The sequence below is a fragment of the Suncus etruscus genome, chromosome 13 (assembly GCF_024139225.1).
Source record: "Suncus etruscus isolate mSunEtr1 chromosome 13, mSunEtr1.pri.cur, whole genome shotgun sequence".
Taxonomy (NCBI): domain Eukaryota; kingdom Metazoa; phylum Chordata; class Mammalia; order Eulipotyphla; family Soricidae; genus Suncus; species Suncus etruscus.
The window spans coordinates 7991458-8016904 of record NC_064860.1 but is presented as its reverse complement, the minus strand read 5'-3'; the positions used below and the strand labels follow the sequence as shown (position 1 = coordinate 8016904).

The 25447-nt window shown below is 33.1% G+C and overlaps 1 protein-coding gene across 1 annotated transcript in view; it reads left to right on the top strand.

Annotated features, from left to right (window-relative positions):
* AGMO (alkylglycerol monooxygenase) overlaps nucleotides 1–25447 on the top strand; it is a 355078-nt gene that overhangs the window by 19215 nt on the left and 310416 nt on the right. The window lies entirely within an intron of this gene.

The following is a 25447-nucleotide window of genomic DNA, read 5'->3' as shown; positions in this document are numbered from 1 at the left end:
GTGTTTATCATGCAAAGGAATAAAATTTAGTTAGTCATGAAGTAAAATGAGATCAAACAAATGCCATTTGATTAATTGCATGTCCTTTCCTTCTTTGTCCTCACTTCATCATTGAAGTATGGTTGTTGCTATGACTATTGTGATGTTACAATGGAACATACCTTGCTGTGGGCCTCATACATATTTATTAGAGTGCTTATTGGGGTTCACCCATCATATGTCCAGTGCTTCCGCTATTGACTACAGCCCTCACTCAGATTAGCAGCTATCCTCAGTTGTGGATCTTGAACATGTAATCAGACTATTAGTTGAAGCATCCAGGCAATAGTTATTGTGCTCCTAGAGGGTTGCTGACTTTCCCACACCTTCACTTGCCTAAGGGCACCATTTCCTGGCTGTGGTCCTTATACATTGTTTTATGCTACTGCACTCATCTCTTTAGTGTGCATACATTTTCACTAACCTAGCTAAAATGAGATCAGAAATCTCTTACTGTGCCAGGAATTCTGGACATCTAAGTTGCCAGACTCAAATTACAGAGCCAGAGGATCACACTTGGTACATGCTGGACACTGGTAGTTGAACCCTCAACTATATGTTTGCAAGGCAGGTGGACTAGGTGCTTGTAATTTTACTCTGCCTTTCTTTAAAATGCAGATGGAAAAATATTTGGTCATTTTTTGAAGAGAACAAAAGAGACATTCTTCAAGGGGCATCTGGTACAGCTCTTGTCTCTAAATGTAAAGAGGATGCTTTAGAAAGCAATCATTATCCATTACTTTTTAATATAACCCTGATCTGTATTTTATATTAATATAATATCAAACCCTATTTTGAAATTAAGAGTCCTTTTCTAAGAAAGAGCACGGAATTCTAGGTAATGTCGACTGTCACATGTAGTTATTGGCAATAATTTCTCATTACAAATGAAAATGCAAACAACTAGACACAAACAAAAAAGTGCTGCTTCGATATTATTATAATTTACAAAGTTTCTTACCGAATACAAAACATTTTTCTGATGGATCTCTGAATTTCCTTTTGTGCTTCTTAGCTGCACTTTCCAAAGAAATCTTTTGTTACAAAAAAAATAGAGAATTAAAACCAATATAACCACTGCTAATTGTTTAGTAGAAGCTGAAAATTCTAATGAGAAAAGGTGATCAAGAGAAGTCTAAGGAGGAATAAAGTAGACAAACATAATATCTGAAGGTAAATGGAGAAAAGTGCTAATTTTGAACAACTTATCAAGAGATGAACACAAGATTTCAGTGGGTGGTTTTGTTATGTAGGTTGGAAGAAAGGAAGGAGAAAGAGGAAGAAAACTGGAATAATAATAATGATAATAATAATAAAAATAATTATAATAATAAATGTGAGATGGGAAGAAGAGGAGATTAGGGTTAATAACTGGGCTTCATATGTAGGACTAATAAGGCCAAATATCCTTCCTAAGAATAGATGGCAGAGGCAGAAGCCACTCCAACATATTATGCATAAGGTGATCAAACTTTTAATATAGCATTACTTTTACCAAATACTTTGAACTTTTAATAGAAGTTAATGTGTTTTTTTATTAAAAAATGTAAGGAACATGTCAGCTAGAAGCTTGTCAGAACCTTTGTCTTTAAAAATAATTGGTCAGCCCTTGACACCATTTTCTTGTATATAAATGCAAAAGGATACTCCCAAATCGAATGTAACTAGGAATAAAAATGGTCTACATTGAAAATGCTCGATTTAATTTCAAAAGACTCATTTTCTTCCGTAAGTGTACCCACTTCCAATCATTCTCAGTTTTCAGTGCAACAAGTGGGGAATGCAGAAAGAATTTACATTGTATTAGTTTATTTCAGGAACCTTTTAATATTACACTGTACAAATGTATTTGCTTGAGAAATCTGCAAATTCGCTTACTCTTTAAAAGCCCTTTCGAACAGGAAACAAAGAACCAACAAAATATTGCCAAAAATATAAAGCTTTAAAAATATGTTGATTGTAAGTGCTCTCAGTTAGGAAAGAGCTATAAAGTAAAATCATATATTAAAATCACGGAATCAAGACTGCTTCAAGTATGCTTCCCATTAGAAAACTTTGAACCCACTCCAGGGGAGGCAGGCTTTAAAAAAAAAAAAAACTGAAAACCTTCTGGAAAAACACTCACCACCTTCAGGCTATGGAACCTAATCAGAAGTTCAAAGACTTTTGACTTGTGATGGAAAGCTACCAGGAAAAAATAAATTATGGAACTGAATTTGTTAACCTTCAATACAATAGTCAATATTTAAATTTTATGTTATGATAATATATAAATAATAAACAGGCTTTTAAAAATACAGAAATACGCAGAGATTAAATGAAGGACATAATATAAAATTCCTTTATACTCGAGGACTACTGAGCCCATATTAATAAACTGGTTAAATTTATTGAAGTGAAAGCTAAAATATTTCTCAAATCCAAATATCATCTTGAAAAATGTAAGAGAAAAAAATCCTGGCTTCCTATTTGTGGTCATTCTCTTTTCTTCATTACTTCCAACACAATATATTAAAATTTATTCTATATTCCTAGCTATGTTAAGCACCTTGAGTTTTGAATGAACAATATATTTTGTGTTTTGACATCTATTTATAGTTCATCCTTAGACCCTGAAGGAGTGTATAAGGATTAAGGTGCCTGCCTTCTTCGTGGTTGACTATGGTAATCTATCTTTACCAAATGGTCCTCCAAGCAGGGCTGAGTACAGCCCTCAAGAACCCTGAATATTTCGGGACTGGCTTCAGTCATCCCTGGCATTGCCAACCTAAAGAGCGGGGGATACCCTTATCTTTGCAATGAAGCTCTGGCTCGTTGAATAGTCAGTAGAAACTTTGTAAATCAAAATCAATAATAAATAAAATTACTTTGTTTTTGTTTTATTTTCTCCTATTTTTCTATTTATTGTTTTCTTATCACACAGCATACTTTTATATATTGTTGCCACTTATCTATAACCATTTATTTTTGGGGGGCTTATCAAAGGCATCTTTAAGATTTTCTTCAGATACAAATATCTTAAGATATATATTTGAAATATGACTGTCTCTTTTTAATTTTTCTTGAAAACTTGCACATATTCATTTGAGATATTATGTACAATTTTCATTATGTGTAGTATACTCATCTGGTTTTGTAATAAGAAAATACTGGGTTTATAGAATGTGTTTGTTTCCAATTTCTCCATTTTATGAAAAATTTTAAGAAGATGAGGTGTTAATTCTTTGAATATCAGATAGAATTTATTAGTAAAGACCTCAGTTCCTGGGCTTTTGTTTTGTAAGTAGATTTTTATCATAGTTTCAGATATATTATTCCTGATGGGACCTAATCAAGTTTTGTTCTTCTGATTTATCTTGGAGTATTATATGCCTCTAATAATATATTAGTTTCTACTATATAGTCAAGATTGTTTATTTTTATTTTTACTTTTTTTATTTTTTATAAATTATCTTTATTTAAACACCGTGATTACAAATATAATTGTAGTTGTATGATTACAGTCATGTAAAGAACACCCCCTTCACCAGTGCAGGATTCCCACCACCAATTTCCCAGATCTACCTACTCCCCACCCCACCCACACCTGTACTCGAGACAGGCTTTCTTTTTCCCTCATTCATTCACATTGTTGTGATAGTTTTCAGTGTAGTTATTTCTCTAACTGCACTCATCACTCTATGTGGTGAACTTCATGTCATGACCTGCATCTACTGAGAAGATAGGGGGAAATAAGGGTTAGGACTGAGGCAGTAAAATATTAGAAATGAGATTTGTAGGGCAGTATCAAGGTCACAACACAAGATGGATGTTATGAATATATAAAATATATTCATACAATACTATCAATAGGAAAACAAGGAGAAAAAAATTCCAGTGACTGTCCCAACATAAATCAGTACTAAAACGGCCCACCCTCCTCCCAAAGTGCATTTCCATTAGTGTAAGGAGAGGTAAGGGGGAAGCCTGAGGACCACTAAGAGTCCACCTGAACCCACTTCTGGCCATCTGAGCTGGCATCCAGGGAAGGCCTGGAGTCAGGGGAAAAAGACAAGGACAGCTGGGGGCCTGCCAAGCCTCCCGGCACTCCCCAGGCCAGGGAGAAGGGCTCCAGTATGTGTTCATAATATTGTCTATGGTCCCTTGTTTATATAGAATCTATTCAATTTAACTTCTATTTTTTTCTTCATTTTTTTATTAGTATTTCTAATATTTTGCCAGTTTGGCATTTGGGTTATCTAAAATAAAAATAATGACTGCATAGGAGGGTCAAGACTGTGACTTTCAGAAGCATTTAAGTTTAATATTCATTATTTTGTATGGATTACTATAGTCATAAAATCTTTTTGCCCTCTTTTTTTCTTTTAATTTTATCATATCTTTTATTTTTTTCTTTATTTAAACATGTTGATTACAAATATGATTGTAGTTGGGTTTCAGTCATGTAAAAACACCTCCTTTCACCAGTGCAACTTTCCTATCACCAATGTCCCTCCTCCCCACCTGCACCCCTACCTGAACTCGAGACAGGCTTTCTAATTCCCTTATTCATTCACATTGTTATGATAGTTCTCATTGTTATTTCTCTAACTATACTCTTTTTGGTGAGCTTCATGTTTTGAGCTGGACCATCCAGTCCTCTTCTCTTTTGGTTCTGGGAATTATTGTAAAAATTTCTTTTATTTTTCTTAAAACCCATAGATGAGTGAGACCATTCTGCGTCTTTCTCTCTCTCTCTGTCTCTCTGTCTCTCTGTCTCTGTCTCTGTCTCTGTCTCTCTCTCTCTCTCTCTCTCTCTCTCTCTCTCTCTGACTTATTTCACTCAGCATAATAGATTTCAGGTACATCCATGTATAGAAAAATGTCTTGACTTCATCTCTCCTGATGGCTGCATAATATTCCATTGTATATATGTTCCACGTTTCTTTGGCCATTCATCTGCTGAAGGGAATCTTGGTTGTTTCCAGAATCTGGCTATTGTAAGTAGTACTGCAATGAATATAGGTGTGAAGAAGGGATTTTTGTGTTGCGTTTTTGTGTTCCTAGGGTATATCACTAGGAGTGGTATTGCTGGATCATATGGGAGCTCAATTTCCAGTTTTTGGAGGAATCTCCATATTGCTTTCCATAAAGATTGGACTAGACGGCATTCCCACCAAGAGTGGATAAGAGTTCCTTTCTCTCTACATCTATGATAGCACTGCTTGTTCTCATTCTTTGAGATGTGTGCCAATCTCTCTGGCATGAGATGGTACCTCATAGTTGTTTTGATTTGCATCTCTCTGATGATCAGTGATGTGGAGCATTTTTTCATGTGCCTTTTGGCCATTTGTATTTCTTCTTTGTCAAAGTGTCTGTCCATTTCTTCTCCCCATGTTTTGATGGGACTAGATTTGTTTTTCTTGTAAAGTTCTGTCAGTGACTTGTATATTTTGGAGATTAGCCCCTTATCTGATGGGTATTGGGTGAATAATTTCTCCCACTCTGTGGGTGGCTCTTGTATTCTGGGCACAATTTTTTTTGAGGTACAGAAGCGTCTCAGCTTAATATATTCCCATCTGTTTATCTCTGCTTCCACTTGTTTGGAGAGTGCTATTTCCTTCTTAAAGATGCCTTTAGTCTCATTGTCATGGAGTGTTTTACCTACATGTTGTTCTATATACCTTATGGTTTCAGGTCAATATCAAGGTCTTTAATACATTTGGATTTGACCTTTGTACATGGTGTTAGTTGGGGATCTGAGTTTGCTTTTTTGCATGTGGCTAACCAGATGTGCCAGCTTTTTGACTATGCATTTAAAGATTTCATTAGATTTTTTAAAATTAAAATTTTAAAACTTAAGTTAGTAAATTATAAACCCAATATACTTTCTAGAAGAATAGTTTGAAAAAATTGTTGAGTGTAACCAAATTTACAAATTAGATTTAAGAAATGATTATTTGTATTAGTAGGGATGGGTGTGGAACATATACAGATTTTACCTGTATTATTTTTTACAAGCAAGGAGGTACCAGTTTCCATTTATATAACTAGTTATTTCTCTTCTCCAACACCTTTTTGACTACTTCAATCCTTTCTTGACTCTCTTCTTGACTAATTCTTATGTTACCATTTCTTCTTTATCAGATGATTTGGAGGGGTGGGTGGGCCATACCCGGGATACTCAGGGATTACTCCTGGCTATACACTCAGAAATAGATCCTGACTTGGGGACCATATGGGATGCCTGGGAATTGAACCACCATATTTCATCTTAGTTCTGCTTTGTGCAAGGCAAATACCCTACCCCTGTGTCACTACTCTTGCCCCTTCTTTATCATATGATTTAACTTTTTCAAATACCCCATGCAGGAGGGATACATTTGGCCTGAGAAGAACCAAGGAACTTTTGATGCTAGACACTTTTCAAAACATTTTGAAATAAAATCCTATTGCTGAAGTTAATATACTGTCTGCAAAAATGTAGCAATTTTTTGGTCTTGTGTACAGTGACCACACCTCATTACCATATATGTGCCCAAAACCTCTGCCAATGTTATGTTTGTTTTTTTTTTATAGTCTTGTATGTTATTCCTCACTTTTGTTACTACCCTATTTGGTATTCTCAGTTTTGTAAATCAGAACAAAGGATTTGCCATAACTCATGACTATATATTGCCTTGTTCTGTTACTCTATACTAGAAATTAACAAATCCTCAAGCTCTCCAAAATTCTGAGTACTTCTATTCTGCTCTGAGGAGTCCTTCTAAACAGTTTTACTGGGTACTGTATTTGTTTTATTTGGAGCACACAAGGCTGTGCACAGGGATCACTACTAGCTGTATTTCAGGGACCATTGAGGGTATCTTCAATGGAATAAGTATCATCTAACTACAAGGCCATGCTTCCTGACCTCTATGCTACCTACCTCTCTGATTCCTGGAGACTGTTTTTTTTTTCTTTGACACTTAGAAAATGGCTACATAGAGACCCCTGTAGCATTTATCTCATGGCTCAGTTAGCCTAATTCTTATATTAATATTCACTGCACTCTCGGGGATCATGACATTCTAAAACTATAAGCCGTCATATTCTAGCTACTAATCTTTTACATTAGTCATACATTTTACATTGTGAGTCATAAACCTGACACAGTGTTTAGCATGGGAAAAAGAGAAGCATGTATATGTATAAAATCTATCAATATATATCTACTTCTATGTCTATGTCTATGTCTATCATCTATCTAACTTGTTCACTTTCCCTAAATTCTATAATCGATAATTGTTCTGTAGTTGTTATTTTTTTCCACTGTTCTACAAGGGCTACTTCTCAATTTTTATTTTTATAAATAGTTAGCCATATTTACTGATAAATAATTTTTTAACTTTTAAATACATATGCATATTACAGGTTTTGCAGGTTTTGTTGCTGAATCCCAGTTGAATCCTAACCTCTAGCAGTGGTCCTCAAACTATGGCCTTCGGGCCACACATTGTATTTGTATCTGTTTTGTTTCTTCATTGTAAAATAAGATATATGCAGTGTGCATAAGAATTCGTTCATAAGTTTTATTTTTACTATAGTCAGACCCTCCAATGGTCTGAGGGACAGTGAACTGCCCCCCTGTTTATAAAGTTTGAGGACCCCTGCAGAGTATGTCTTAATATATGTTATTAAGGGCTATAATCTAAGATTCTATTGACTATACCTTCTACTATTCAATACTGAGCTACTGATTACACATTTGTTTTATTTCATTTCATTATTAAATAATGCCATTTCAAAGTAAAATTGTTATGGTAATTTTAAAATACAGATATTTTACTTCACAAACAAATACTGTGTTCATTGTTTTTATATCTAAACAATTTTAGTGCTCACCATTTCCATTTAATTGGTTTAAAACCTTTTATTTCTACAATTGACTGCAATTTACCGATCCTCTTTAAATACCTTTTAAATTTCTAATTTTTTTTATTTCTTTCTGACTTTTAATAGGCTATTAATTTAGATCTGGTATGCTATCATTGTTTAATTAGAGAAAGTAAGTTCATATATATTGATTTTAAATTATCTTGTGACGCAGTAATCTGTTCTGTATTGAAAAATGCATAACTCACATTCATCTACTACATTTGCATTATAACATACTTAGTATGCTTGTAACTATAACATATAGGCTATGTTCTGAACATATTATTAATATTTTTTGCTTGTTTTTTTTTAGTCTATATTCGTTGTTGCTTAGGAGTTACTCCTGACTTAAGGTCAGGAACCAAAGGTCGGGCAAGGAGGAAATGTTGGAAATTCAGCCTACTTGCTTCAAGAGTATGCACATCCTGCAACTGCATTCTTCTTTTTTTGGGGGGGTGAGGCACACTCTGTGATGCCCAGGGATTACTCCTGGCTATGTACTCAGAAATCGCTCCTGGCTCCGGGGACCATATGGGACTTCAGGGATCGAACCAAGGTCTGTCCTGGATCAGCCGCGTGCTCTTTGCATTCATATGGGATCAGTTGATTGGAATTCACTACGCTTAGTTAAAATCACTTAGCTCATTTCTTCCTATGGCTTCTTATTTCTCAGCTCTTTGATAACTCATCATTTAGAATAGTTTTGTAGAGAGCAGAGCTAGTAAAACTCTTATTTTTTTTTATGAGGCCAGCAATGATATGATCCCTGGAGGGGCTGGAGCCATAGCACAACAGAAGGGCATTTGTCTTGCATGCTGCTAACCTGAATGGATCCAGGTTCGATCTCTGGCATCCCATATGTGCTCCCAACCCTGCCAGGAGCAATTTCTGAGTGTAGAGCCTGGAGTAACCACTGAGCACTGCTATGTGTGGCCCCCAAACAAACAAAGAGTTTTTTATCTCTGGTATAGGCTCACATGCTGTCCTCTGAGCCCCACCAAAAGTTAATCGTGAGCATTATTGGGTGTGTCCACTCACCTAAGATGAAAAATAGAATAGCAATAAAAAATTAAGTCAAAATTTTTGTCAACTAGTTATTGACTTTAAATTACTCATTTGTGGAGCCAGAGGGATAGCACAGTGGTAGGGCGTTTGCCTTGCATGTGGCTGACCCGGGACTGACCTCAGTTTGTCTGAAATGGTCCCCAAGCCAGGAGCGATTTCTGAGAGCATAGCCAAGAGTAACCCCTGAACGTCACTGGGTGTGGCCCAAAACCAAAAAAAAATTTTTTTTAAATTACTCATTTTTATTTTCTAGCAAAGTAATACATTATTAAATAGGAATTTCCAATAAGTAGATTTCAATGACAGATATTATCTTTTGTCTAGTGTTAAATATTTTTCCCTGAATATTTAATTTTGAATCAACTGAAATGTTGTAATTATTTTCTTCAGAGAGCCCCATCTAAGGTAGCCTTCTTCCTAGAAATGACAGTTGTAACCATCCTTAAACCAAATACAAATTTTGTCTGGTGTTTTTTATTTCTGTCTGTACATAATACATCAAAAACACATTTGAAACCAACATTCTGCTAACAATTAGAAATTGAATGTGCAGATGCATTGAGATAATGAACAGGACATTTTTGTATAAAAAAGGGAAATATTTACATAGTAAATAAGAGTTGGAAGAATCTATCAATCTCAATCTTTTTTAAGAATTGGTTTTGAGCAATCTATTTTGAGCAGTCTATTTTTGAGTATCTACATTAGAGTATAGAAATATTTCTAGAAGTTTTTAGGAGAATTTAAAATGGCCAGGATAATATTTTCCAGGGTCTAATAAAAAACAAATCTATGAAATAAGTAATCAGAATAAAATTGGAAGACAGAAGTAAAGATTAATTTATGAATCTTGACAAAATCTCCTTGAGAGAATATATGTCTTCTTTTCCTTTTAAATCATAAGGTCTATAATCTTACATGTTACAGAGCAATACAAAGATTGTAATTTGAGCCAATATATTAAAACATATAATACTTAATGTACAGCAATCTAACACACAAATAAATTTGATCATAATATTTCTGAGATATATTATTTTGATTTGATTTACAATATTTTGTCAATACATTTAATTGAGGAGTGAAAAGTGCTAAATATTTTTATCAAGGGGACTGGAGAGTTAGTAAAATGGGCAGAGGACTGGCTTTTCTCAAAACCTCAATTTCTGGATTTAGTTTCTGCCACAACATATGGCACCCTGAGATCCCTAAGCACAGACTGAGGAGTAAATTGAGCATGCTGAGTATGGGCCTATGGGCCCAAAACAAGCAAGCATTTTTCAATGAATAATCAAAGACTCGATTTTATAACAAATCAAGCAATTTATCTCAGATATTGTGTTAGTTGAAGACTAAGTTACTGATTTTTAATTCTTCCCTGAATCTCAGGCATTAAAAGTTTTATAAATAGGGCCTGGAGAGATAGCACAGCGGTGTTTGCCTTGCAAGCAGCCGATCCAGGACCAAAGGTGGTTGGTTCGAATCCCGGTGTCCCATATGGTCCCCCGTGCCTGCCAGGAGCTATTTCTGAGCAGACAGTCAGGAGTAATCCCTGAGCACTGCCGGGTGTGGCCCAAAAAACAAACAAAAAAAAAGTTTTATAAATAATGTTAAAGGAAGTCAAAATATGGTCATGAAATTATTTCTTAATTTGGTGAAATATTTTCTTAACTGAATGCTACTAATTAGTAAATTTCCAAGATTCTAAATATGCTTAACTTTTTTCTCAAAGTGGTATACTTAAAAAAAAATCTCCAAATATCACCACCAAGAAAAGGGAATGGAGATAAATAAACAAGGCTATGGAAAACAAGTGAATAGTGAAGAACAGAATGGGGCTTTCAGTAGTCAAAATAATATAGCTTATATTTATGTCTTTTTACAGTGATATACACATAAAACTTGTTTAACATGATGATGCAAATCTTTTGTAATGTATAACTTAAAGAATGTTTAGTGATGTCACTCTGTGCTATAGCACTTCAATTTCCTTTGGTAGCTTAGAAAATATATTTATATCTACGCTATATAGCAACTTCATTAAAATACTGGGATAGGACCTAGCCTTAGATTTTTTTATTGTTAATGTTTTAAGTTATCTGAATCAGATAACTTAAATACGAAATATTAATCAAATAATATAGTGTTGATATATTAAGCAAAGATCCTGACAGAATGAGCTTTATACTAGTTATCTGAAGTTGAAAAGGTGTTAATTTGTATGTAAATGTTCAAGATAGACACAACAAAATTGTATGTTTATAAATATGGCTGACAATTTCCATGTATGTGGAAATCTACCTCTACTTTCAGATACTTTATTTATAACTTGCATTAAAAAATTCTTAAACACAAACTTTAAATAAGGTCATTATGCCATCATGTTCTGTTCAGCTGTTTAATGCCTTCAAATTTTCCATGAATAGTTTAATTTTTGTTTTTTTTGGGTCACACCCGGCGGCGCTCAGAGGTTACTCCTGGCTCTGCACTCAGAAATTGCTCCTGGCAGGTATGGGGACCACATGGGATGCCAGGATTTGAACCACCATCTGTCCTGAATCAGCTGCGTGCAAGGCAAACGCCCTACTGCAGACCTACTCTTTGGTCCCTCCATGAATATATTTTATCCATTTTGACAGTATATTAAGTCAATACTTGACAGTTTCTTGTAATTAATTTTCTATCTTTGAAATTGCAATTTCCATTGCATTTTAAATTATGTTCATTTTAAATTTGTGGGGGACGGTTGCTTATAAACAACCCAAATCACCTGTATGTAAATCATACACTTTACTATATTGAACCACATTTGTAGACCCACCATCCCACCACTTCTATCTGAAGTATTCTAGACTGTTTCCTACATTTCGGAGTTCTCGTTTTTCTTTTCCTGACCTTTATCTCTCTTTTGAATTATAAGCAAACTAAGTTTGGCCTGGAGATTGATTATAACCAAGGTGAATATTTTTACAAGAGTATTTTATAAGTGGTGGTTTGTACTGACATCTTGTTGTTGGTAAAGCAAATTGCTATACTAGTTAAGATAATAAAGAGTGCAGGTTCATAAATACTTTTTTTTCTTGTAACTAGTAAAATAAATATCAGTATGTTCTTATTATTTGAATAGTACATATAAATTCACATAATAATCTGAAGTAAAAAGGACACATTTCTAGAAAAAAGTTATTTCATATTTAAAATATCCTAAGGAGGATACAAATATCCTTACAGGCCAATAACAAATCAGTCAGTTGTTAAAATCAGAACTTTTGGAAATAGCAAGTCAATTTTCTACAAGGGTCTCTCTTTTTTAGTATTATATAAAAATAATTTTGTATAGTAGTTTACATTTTTGAAAACTGAGTTAAAATTACATTGGGGGGGTCACACGTGGTGATACTTAGGGGTTATTCCTGACTGCTTAGAAATTATTACGGGTGATATTTGGGAACTGACTGGGATTCCAGGATCAAATGTAGGCCAGCCACAAGCAACATAAATGTCTTGTAAATTGTATTGTAACTGTGATTCCCAAATATGATTATTTATAAAAACATGTTTTTCCTTCTATGCTCATTGATTTTACCTGTCTCTTATAGTGAACATATCTAGCTTCTCTTTCTATATATATTTTTGTTTGTTTGTTTGTTTGTTTTTGGGGCCACACCTGGCAGCACTTAGGGGCTACTCCTGACTTTGCATTCAGAAATCACTCAGGGGACCATATGGAATGGCTGGATCAAACCCAGTTCATCCTGGGTTGGCCTCAACAAAGCAACTTCTTTACCACTGTACTATCACTCTGGCTAATATATATACATATATATTATAGTATGTACATATGCAGATATAAAAGATAGTTTCATATTGCAATTTCATTGTTAGTTTAATACTTTAGCATTTATTTTGCTTTGTATAACTGTATGCTTTGTAAAACTATTCATATTGTTATTCTATTCTCATATTGTTTTGACTTGCAAGTATATTATTGTATATATTTGTTATATTATAAGGTACACACAAAATTTAAAATAAAATATAAAAGTTAATAATAGAGGCTTAACGTAGGCAAAACACTCCAGGACATTGAGACTACAGGCATCTTCAAGGAGGAAACTGCACTCTCCAAGCAAGTGAAAGCAGAGATTAACAGATGGGAGTATATTAAGCTGAGAAGCTTCTGCACCTCAGAAGAAATAGTGCCCAGGATACAGAAGCCACCCACTGAATGGGAGAAACTATTCACCTAATACCCATCAGATAAGGGGCTAATATCCAAAATATAAAAGTCACTGACAGAACTTTACAAGAAAAAATAACATCCAATCCCATAAAAAATGGGGAGAAGAAATGAACAGACGCTTTGTCAAAGAAGAAATACAAATGGCCAAAAGACACATGAAAAAATGCTCCACATCACTAATTATCAGGGAGATGCAAATCAAAACAACTATGAGGTACCACCTTACACCACAGAGATTGGCACACATCACAAAGAATGAGAACAAACAGTTTTAGTGGGGATGTGGAGAGAAAGAAACTCTTATCCACTGCTGGTGGAAATGCTGCCTATTTCAACCTTTATGGAAAGGGATATGGAGATTCCTCCAAAAACTGGAAATCGAGCTCCTATCAATCCAGCTATTCCAATCCTAGGAATATACCCTAGGCACAAAAAATAAAATACAAAAACCCCTTCTTTACACCTATATTCATTTCAGCACTATTTACCATAGCAAGACTCTGGAAACAACCCAGATGCCCTTCAACAGACAAATGGCTTAAGAAACTGTGGTACATATACACAATGAAATATTATGCAGCTGTCAGGAGAGATGATGTCATAAAATTTTCCTATACATGGATGAACATTGAATTTATTATGCTGAGTGAAATAAGTCAGAGAGAGAGAGAGAAACGCAGAATGGTCTAACTCATCCATGGGTTTTAAGAAAAATGAAAGACATTCTTGCAATAATAATTTTCAGACACAAAAGAGAGAAGGGCTTGAAGTTACAGCTCACCTCATGAAGCACACCACAAAGAGTGATGAGTTTAGTTAGAGAAATAAGTACACTTTGAACTATCCTAATAATGAGAATGTATGAGGGAAATAGAAAGCCTGTCTAGAGTCCAGGCGGGGGTTGGGTGGGGAGGAGGGAGATTTGGGACATTGGTGATGGGAATGTTGCACTGGTGATGGTGGTATTCTTTACATGACTGAAACCCAAACACAATCATGTATGTAATCAAGGTGTTTAAATAATATATATATATAAAATAAATTTTATAGTTAAATACATACATTTGAGAATGCAAACGTCCAATGTTAGTGTTCAATAAAGTAGGAAATATTTATAGGTTTATTTACAGTTATATCAAGCAGTGCTATGGGAAAGTTGCACCGGTGAAGGGGGGTGTTCTTTATATGACTGAAACCCAACTACAATCATATTTGTAATCAAGGTGTTTAAATAAAGATATTAATTAAAAGCAAAAAAAATAATACAGGTTTAATAATGTTTTTTTAGATTTTTCTTCTCCTTGCAGGGGTTGAAAGATTTTCCCCCAAGGGCTATTTGGACACTTTTTTATTATTGGCAGGTAAGATAATCAATACAGGCAGATAAACCAGGGGAAGCTTACAAGAATGATTTATGTCTGTCTTGTGTATCAGGGCTAGACAACATAATTTTGTCTACCTTATACAGCCCTTGCTTTAGATATTTTCTACCAGTTTTAGAGTCTATATTTCCATCAACATACTCTGAGAACTTTTCCAGAATTACTCTAATTTTTTTGTTATTATACCCACAATTCAAAAGTATAAAATATAAACGCAGAAATAAGCGTTATTGATTGTTTCTTTGTTAAGTTTTGGGCCTACAATTAGTAGTGTATGGGATACTCCTTCCAGTACGTTGCTTAGAAGTAACTCCCAGCAGTGCTTAGGGAGTGGTACGGTGTCAGAGTTCATGTCTTGGTTTTTCTGATGGAAAAAAAAGATGCCTTCTATCACTTTGAGCTGACTCCAGTTCTCAAAAATATTATTCTTATCATTCTTCCTCTGTGTTTGTGTGATCAGATCATAGAGTTAACATTTTTTTTTACTTTCCCTGGCATTTTGGCAAAATATAAATCCACTCACATATGCACACATGCTTTAGGCCTATAAATTAAATATAAATTAAATAATTTGCTAGTCTTTAAATTTAAAGTAGAAACAGGGATATGCAAGTGACTACAAGATATAATGCATATGACTGTATCCATCACTAGCTTATGTTTCTATGGACTTATTATGATTATGATAATTTTAATTTCGGACAAAGCTTTGAAAATACAGATCTTCCTTGTCTGTGCTCAAAGTCCTTTCCTTATTTGAGGTGGATTTATCCTGTAAGAAAAAACACCCACATAAAACACTTATTTTTTGACCACATGGCCTGTCTGCACCTGTTCTTTCATATACAGGCTTTGTTCTTTTTATTTTGTAGAAGCGAATGTTAACAGAGCCCACGATGCTCATCCTCTTGTGACTCTATAGAAGAAAGTTTTCAGACTGCTTATTTTTATACTTACTGATATCCTGGGGGAGAAGGTAAAAAAAAAAAAGAGGGTTTATAAAACTTGGACAAAAAAGGATGTAACTTTTTCAGTTCTCCCAAGGGCCAAATTGGCTGAAATAACTGACAGTTTCTGGATATACAGAAGGAAATGATGAGTTGATCTACATGTCCAGATGTGTGCTCAACAGATGTATAAGGTTATGTTTTAAAAAGACAAGGAATGCAATACCTGTATCTTTAAAGGAAGTTTTAAATAGTAAACATATAACTCAGATGTTATCCTCTGAATTTCGAGATTTTCAAAGCAACACATACATGTTTAACCTCTTTAATTTAATTCTGCATAAACCACTATTAAAAATTGCAAGACAATTCAGAACACCATATCTTGAATTCAATCTGAGGAAAAAAGAATACAAATATTTATATATCTTCTAGAGCTGAGTATTTTAATGCATATATTTTCATTAAAAGATGACAATACATTGTTTTTTACTCATTGATATTTAAGAATATATTAGTTTTCTCACTTCTCAGTACTGGAAATAACCTCATAAATACCTTACCTAGGTCTGAAAGACTTGCTTTTAAGGAAGAAAAAAACTAACAATGATACTTCAGTTTTTCTAAATTCTATCTTGAATAGCATAAGTATTAATTTTCTTATGATATAATATGAATATATTAATACATAATGTAAGAAAAGTGAAATCACCTACATTGAAAGGTTCTAGAATCCAATCCATTCCAATATTCCTATATTGTAAAAATTCCTTATGTTTGACATGGCTACCATGTCTGCATGCTTCTTTAAAGCCAAAACATACATCCATGGGAATGACAACAAAGCACATCCTAATTTGGGAATTTGAAAGAGCTCTGGGATTTCAAGTTGACACTTCTTTGGCTGAGCTCCAATACACAACTTGGTTATAAAAAAGGAAAAAAAAAAAGCCATTTGGGTACTCTATTTTCCTAAATCTAATGTAGTTTTAGAGAAAAGAAAATGATGTCTACAAAAAAGTACAATAATTCTCTCAGAAAACAGTTAATTCAAAATTTACTAGGTGACCTTTATAAGGAGATAGTTGTCAATAGAAATTTAGGAAAGAAATAGAACAAGGGATAGCTAGCCCTTGGAGTATAAGCAGACAGAAAGGAATTTCTCATATTGGGAAATAATTTTAAGACACAATTCACACTTTCATCCTGGTAAATACATGGAAAAGAAGAGCTGCTGCTTTGGGTTTCCATTTCCTCCTTTCCTTACATATAATTGGGATAGTTAGTAGAGTTAGTTAGTGAGGCAGTTCCTTTGAAATATTAGGGAGAAGGGAGGAAAGTTGTAGGAAAGGGATTTTGATATTGCAGATGCCCCACGTCTCAACAGATAGTTTTCCAATCTTATTTCAAAAGTAGTTTCCCTTCTCTCCTTGTTGACTTTGGAGTATAAGATAAAGTGGAGGGAATTAGAAAAAGCTTTATGTCCAAAATTTGGCCTATGTTCAGAAAAGTTATGTATTTCAACATGATCACAGGAAATTCTGAGACAAATAGTCTGAATAGAAGTATTATATTTGCAAAAATAATGCCAAGATCGCTAAGTTGCTTTCTTAATGTACTTTAGGTATATAACAATGATTCTTATTATTAGTAATAGTATTAGTTTCAGGCTCCATTTAGAGGTGCTCGGGACTTATTGCTGTTTCTGGAGTAAGTGATCTTTCCTCTTGGGGTCTAATTTGAGCCAGCCATATACAAGGCAAATTATTTGTCTTACCTGTTATACTATCTAGTTTAAGTATGTGTAATCTTCTATTTAAAATATGTAAAACATTGTAAAATATTTTATATATTTAAACACTTATATGTATGCCTATAGGTATGTGCTTATTTATTATTGTTTTGGAGCCATACACATTGAATATTGAGTCATGATACCACACCTAGATAGAGGTTGGTGGCATTTTAGAAATTCTAGTATTTCTGACTCGAATGGATAGATAGGTGATTAATCAATAGATTACGATGTTTTGTCTCCTGGATACTGTAAAGCTTTCTTCATTAGATTGCTCTGAATATCTACAGAGTTGCCTTGCATTAAAGGGGGGTCTTAAAAGGTTCACAATATATTGAAAATATTCTTATATAACCCAATAATAAACTTTTACCTGAAAGTCTCCAAAATCATGTCTATACTTGGTCAGATATAGGCAAATCTACATTATGCTATACTTATTTTCTTTTTCCTTTTTTGTTTTTGTTTTTATGCTTTTACTTCTAAATGCCAAGTTAAAGGAAATAAAGCAAACAGCTTCAACATCCAGGAGCTTATCATTTTTGAATTTTGATTACAATTTGCAATATTTAATATTCAGGATAAAAGGTTCAGGAATAACAAATAATATAAAAATAATTATAATAATATAAATATAAAATAAAATAGAAACAACATAATATACACAATTATGTAAATGTTTATAAATATTTAAATCTATTATATATTTTACATAATGCATTATATTATATATCAGATATATTATAACACATTACATATAATTATATTATATAAAATTTATGTATAACACGAATTTATATGTATACAGTACATAGCATTATATATTATTATAATTATATAATAGTCTAATATATGATATCATATTAAAATAAAATATATTTATATTTATTTATATATATATTTTTAATTGGAGTGTTCACCCTATATGTCCAAGAACCACTGTGGACAAAGAAACTGAAGAGTTATTTTATACCTAATAAGATGAAGGCATTAAAACATATTGATAGTAAGCACTACAGCAGAGGTCCCTGGCTTCCAGTCATATTCTGCACCTGGTTCTGTGAATAAATACATTAAAACATTATTATAGACCTTTGGAGTGAGAGGTTCATTGAAGACCTGCTTGCTCTAAACTGCTGGTTCCATTGTTGCCAGTTTCTTTATGGTGTAATAGATAGTCAAGGCTTTGAGTTTCCCTTCTTCCACTTGACTTGATTGCTGCGCCTGGTACCTATGGCATTCGGACTTTCTATCATTTAAACCATTGTGCTTTTCATGGAGTATTGAATGTATGTATGGTATATTATCTAAGTACCTCAAATAAGTGCTCTCATTCTGAATTTATCTTTCTTCTTCTGTTTACTTCATTTAACATAATGTTTCCTAGTTCCATCCGTGTAGCTGCAAATTACATGATTGTATTTCTTACTTCTATGTAGTAATCCAATGTGAATAAGTACCACATCTTCATGATCCACTCATCTGTTGTTGTACATCTAGGTTTATATATTTACATACTTATAATATATAACATAATGGCATATTATATGTTATAAAATCATACACATAACATAATAATTGATATGGTACATGATAATATTAGTAATTACATTAATTATGTATTGTTATAATTTGACTAAATATAAAATGTATATAAATAATAAAGTATAACTTAATATATAAATATAAATAAATTATTATAATAATTAATATAAATGAAACATTCAGAAAAATAAGATATGAGACAGATTTTTTAGGAAGATATTCATTCTGGAGGGAAATTTGACAATATTTTATATACAGAAATTATATAAAACCATGAAAGTGATTAGAATCTAATAATTGATTATATAATGAGACTAGAATAATTCTTAGACTGGAATAAAGATACTCCATAAGAAGAAACTCTATCTTTTCATTTTTTTATGTAAGAGAAAGTGGCAAATTAGATTGATTGTCAACAAAATCAGTAACAAGAAGAGTATGGGGTCATCTCCTTAAAGAAGATCAATAAATTATTTCTTCCTTAGACTGAGTCAGATTATGGGGCCTCTACATTCTACTTCTCCCAGGGTGACAAACATCATCTATCATATATTTTAACATAAACCCAAAGTTATTCTTTTTAGGATAAAGTGAATTTAATCTTTTATATACTTATTTGGATTTTCCTTTAATAAAAAAATCTTAAAATCCTCAGCTTATTAAATTGTATAATTGTAGGTAGGATTTGTTTCATGTTACTTTCTAAAAGTAGAATAAGTTTATTTATACTGTTTATTATTTAATTGTTATCTAGTAAAATATTCAATATTTGAAATGTATTTTTGTTAGGAGAATTACTGATGCTGTTTCTGCCTTAGGTATTTCTTAAATAGTCATCAGAATGAATCAAAGAGAGGCCTACTAAGTAAAAAGCAAATATTTTTGATAACAACAAATAAAATATTATTTATATGCACTCCTAAGCCAGGAAGACCAATGGTTCTCAACAGTTCTACACTCACAAACTAGCATAAGTCTAGTGGTATATGACCACTGTTTTTTATTATTTAAAAACAACTGAAAAAATTAAACACAAATATTTTAAAGGTTTAATCAGGTATTGTAAACAAACAAACAAGCACAAAATAGAAGTCAAGCCTACTATGACTGAGAGGCTAAATGGAGAAAAAAAATTCTGTTATGGGGTTAAATGTGCTCAACTTGGCATGTTTTGACATTCTTGTTCTCAAGCATCTGTTGCTCTTCATTTGTGGGCCAGTTTCAGTGTAATCTTGTTACCATGTCCTTTATCTTTTCCTATATTTTCAGTTCCTTACATATGTTTATCACACTCCCCTTCTTAACAGGACATCTTGTTGAGATAAAAGAAGATTTTATTGCCAGGAACAGCTGCTCCAAAAAATACATTTCAATAGTTCTATTGTTTATAAAAAAATAAACAAATAAATAGAGCACTATAATCTCTAATCTTCCAGAGGAAAGAGGTTACTCTACAGATGGTAATTGCTTTTTGATTCATTACAGCTGAAAGTAAGTTAGTGCTTTTACTACTTTCCAGACAATGCAAGGATCAGAGAATACTTCCTTTAATCCTTCTCCTATCTTTGTTCTGGTTTTTGTAAGCTATTTTAACTTTACACGCATCCAACTCCATAAAACAATGACTTATTTCACAGAGTATTCTTTTTAATTTACCCCTGGGCTTGTCTTTCTTTTCTGGATTATTTTAAGCTTACTGGGTTAATTTTCCTTCCTAACTCATTGTTCCATACTATTTTTTTACCAGATATCTGAAGTCAATTCTCAATATTTGTGTGTTTGAAAGATCTCTTTCACTTTCCTTTTAATCTTTTTTTTTTTTTTTAGTGTGAAGGCTAGTTTGGTGCACACCAGGTGGTACTCAGAGGCTCTGTATATAGGGTTTACTTTTGACAGTGCTTAGGACAGTATCTGTGGTGCTGGCTGTTGAAACAAGGCCAGAAGCTACATGCAAGGTATCTATCTTAATTCATGTACTCTTCTCTGACTTCTATTATAAATTTATTTAGCACCCCAACAGTCAGTACCCAATGAATGATTCTACCCTTTGCACCCACATCCACCTCCACAAAATTAATGGATAGCAAAAGTCTGACACTGGCCCATTCATTTGAACTACTAGTAGTTAAAGATAATATCAAAGAATAAGCTTCTTCTACCCTCTCTTTTCTAAATAATAAAAAATAGCATATTAACAGTGCTTTAATGAATTGCTTAGCAAGCTGCCTCTTCAATATTTCAAGTTTTCATTATTTCATAAATGTCACAGTATTTTTGCAATTTAGTTTGTAAAATAGCTGTTAGGAAAGTTCTCACAATGCAAAGTATACTTTAGTTATTCTATTTAACTATAAATGTCAGTTATATTTTGAAATGTCTATCCTCGTTGTAGAAACTGTGCTACATTTTCCCTCACACACAACTATCTAAATTTTGCCTATTGCCTTTCTGTGGTAGACTCTGCCTTGAGGTCCTTATGAATTACTGGTAGAATGGGTTTGAAACAATGTCATTTTGATCGGGGGAGGATAAACTCACTTCATATGTGGTCACTTTCTTTCATCATGAGGGCATGCTGTTATGGTTTCTCTCTTTTTTGCAAGGTTAGCAGTAGATTCATATAAGTGATCCTTAAGATCAATGTTTCTCCATTTGTGAAGGTTCTCTGAAGCATAGAGTCCTCTGGGAGCAATAATTTTTGTCTTTGAAAGCTAATAACAGTTTGTTCTTGGCTTTTATACTTGGAAATCAGTTTTCTTACAAAATAAAATATTTGTTGCTATTTTATTTCTTCAACTGTCTCTGCATTGTTCTTTTCTTTTGAAATATAAACATCAGTGGAATAAATCTTTTTTGTTTGTTTTTGGGCCACACCCTGTGAATCTCAGGGGTTTCTCCTGGCTATGTGTTCAGAAATCGTTCCCGGCCTGGGGGAACATATGGGACGCAGGGAATCAAACCTAGGTCTGTCCTGTGTCAGCCTTGTGCAAAGCAAAGGCCTAACTGCTGCACTGTTGCTCTGGTCCCAGCTGAATAAATCTTATTTTAAAAAGTTGATATTATTCCTACTTAGTGGATCGTTAAGATAGCAAATCAGATGACTACTGCAGATCATTAGCACTGAGAAATGTGATCAGTATCAGAAAACCAGTTATAGAGTGAATGAGTACAACACTGATCACAGGTACACTCAAATCTGAATTCAACTTTCTCACTTAAACTCAATCACGTGGGTAAAATTACTTAACCTTTTTAAGCCTTAAGTTTTCTTTACCAAGTTAATAGCAGTCATCTAATTTACATAACCCATGCATAGTATCTTTGCAGAGTTAATAATTATTTCCTTAATATTTTACTCCATTTATCTTGGGAGAATTTGAAAAATTTAGATCTTTGCAGAAAAAAATTAATTATTTGACTTTACTTTTGAATTGAATAAAAATTTCAATAACCATGTTTCAATAGAAGAAAAAATATTTTTGGTAACTTTGTGCACTGTAAGATCAAATTTAAGTTTTAGTGATCACTGAGAAATTTGCCAATATTGTAGGTAGTTGAAACATGGTCCATTCTCTAACTATGTAGGTGGGTGCATTAATTTTAAATATTGAGTTTTGTATCATGCTCAAGCTAGTAATTCTTCAAAAGTCATTAACTGTTCATCAAATAGTCATTTTGTTTTAATTATGTTTTTAAATTCAGAATAAAGAGTTGATTTGAAATTCTTATATTCTAATCCCAATAAGAAAAATGTTTCCAGGGGCTGGAATGGTGGCACTAGTGGTGGGGCATTTGCCTTGCATGCTTTAGCCTAGGATGGACTGTGGTTAGAAACCCAGCATCCCAAATGGTCCCCCAAGTCAGGAGCGATTTCTGAGCACATAGCCAGGAGTAATCCCTGAACATCACCTGGTGTACCCCCTCCAAATAAAGAAAAATGTTTCCAAAAATTATGCGACATAGACATTGCCCCAAAATATCTTGAAGTTACAACTCTAAAGGGGTATAATTTTTATAGAAGTATTTTATTTATTAAGATCATGTCTCCTTCTTATCCATAAGGACAAATAAAAAATCAAAGACCAAACATTACCATACAAATGAATGCCTACCTAATGTCTAAAGAAGCTCATTCAAAGTAAGAGTGACAAGGCCCTCACAATCTTTTGGATACTGTAAGAAATAACATCTGCTTCTTGATTGAAGAGAAGAAAATAGTTTTTGCTGTACTCCTGAGTAAATACAGATATTCATAAATTCTACTAAAGTATTGACTGCATTTCAATCAAAGAGACATATATTAGCTTTGTATTATCTTTTATGAATATTAGGACTTTATCTTATTCTAGCTAGATTGCATGCTCCGGCATCTATACTACTCATAAATTGTGTTCACCTTGAGGAGAACAGCAGACTTGACTCACATTATTTTAAATACACACACACACACACACACACACACACAAACACACACACACACTCTTATTTTGAGAATAATGAAAGGACTTCATTCATCACTTTCTTCATTATTTCACAATAAAGCTATTGTATATTAAACTTAAGAAATGGATATATCCAGAAGTTAGATCTGTGAACATTTCAGATCCTATTGAACTAACTGGATTATTGGTACACATAGAAATCATGACGTTAGAAATTACATTATGAAAGTCAGAATTTGAAGCACATGACCTCAGAAAAAATACTTCAGAGCTGGAAAAATTACAAAAATTCATTCATCTTTTTAAAAACAAAAAACTATTAAATTATTTTCTATTTTTGTGAATTTGAATATTATTTTATTTCCAATTCCAGGTTTGAACATTTCATTTTTTTCTGGGATCTCAGACAAGATGTGTTTTTCTAAATATTTTTAATGAAAAAGAAGAAAAAGATTTCTTGCCAGATTTTAAAAAAAATCTAAGCAATAAAATTTTCTCCAGAAATGTAGTTGCTAGAAAGTACTATTATATCTATTTAAAACTTACGGAAATACTTAATTTTAAGCAACATTGAACAGAGTTGAATTATGGAGCAATTCCTCCGGAAGTTCATGTCACAGGAATGTTACTGCCAAATAAATCCACTGTGATCAGTTGAGTGACAGTGAATAGGAAAAGCACTTAAAATAATTGGACACTCAGGGGTACCCTTCCAAAGTTTGTTGTGACATGATAGCTGTGTCACTCCCATTAAAATCAGTAGGGGTTTTGAGGTTGAAATTCATCTTTATAGATTAAAGTCCTCTATATAGATTAAAGCTGTGGAAACCATCAAGACTGCTAAATTGGAGAAATTAAGCACTTTTCTTTTAAAGTAACAGTACTATTTTTTCCCTTTCACATTTATCTTTATAAACTTCAAGTTATAGATTTGATTCATTCAACTAAAATTTCAAAGAAAGAAAAGAATGCTTACATTAGAATGTGAGTATTAATAGTGTGTTTCGACTGTTATTCTAGGTCAAAAATATTAATGCTTTTTATAATATTTCCTTACACACCATATAATACCTCCTAGATCTCTGAGTACCATGCTAATATTCAGGTAGATATTTATATTCTAGATTCAGATAGGAGAAATAAATTACTTTTACATAAAATTGCCTCTCTTAGTCAAGAGAATTAAAGAAAGATTTTGCAGCTACATAGTTTGTCTCCTATGTAAGCTGAGAAAAGGATAATCTGTTTATTTTACTTATTAATGAGGAAAGTGAAATAATTTTAGTTCTTTAAAGTGGCAAATTGTCATTTATTTTTTATTATTTTAGAGATTATTTTGTGAAAAGTACCTGACATTTATGGTACTTAGAAACAAATAATTCATTTTGCATAAATACTGTATATAGTCAAGTGCAAGCCATCTCAAGCCAATTTTACCCTAAAAACTGGGGAAAGAGTGACTCAAGTATAAGCCCAGGTGAAAAATGCAGCAGCTACTGGAAAATTTCAATATATATATATATATACCCAAAACAATTACAATACTTGAGGAATCAGTAGGTTAAATGTTTTTCAATATTTATTGCTAAAGAAAAACTGTAAACAAGCTAACTTTAAAACATTAAATTACAGAAAACCATAGCTTAACAAGTAATCAAGATAAATCACAAAGATTAAAATCTTTCAAAACTGGATTCCTCCTCCTCCTCCTCATCTGTATGTCCAAACAGAGTTTCAGTTGTATCTGATGTGCGGGTATCAGCATAGACATTGTCATCATCAGTGATTGCGGATATCATCACCACTTCTGTTGGTCTCATAAAAATCGCAAAATATTGTGGGTTAAATAGTTCTGTGGCATTCAGTTCAGTTCAGCCACCTACCTTTTCAACTCAGCCGCCTTCCTTTTCCGCTCAGCTGCGACTTGTGGACTGAGTTGAAGCACCAAATCAAATAACCTGTAAGACCCGAGTATAATACAAGGTCGGGGTTTTCGGCACAAACTTAGTGCCAGAAAATTTGGCTTAGACTGGACTATATGCGCTAAACATTTATACTTTTAGACTATAGAGAGAACTCAAAAGATTTGACAC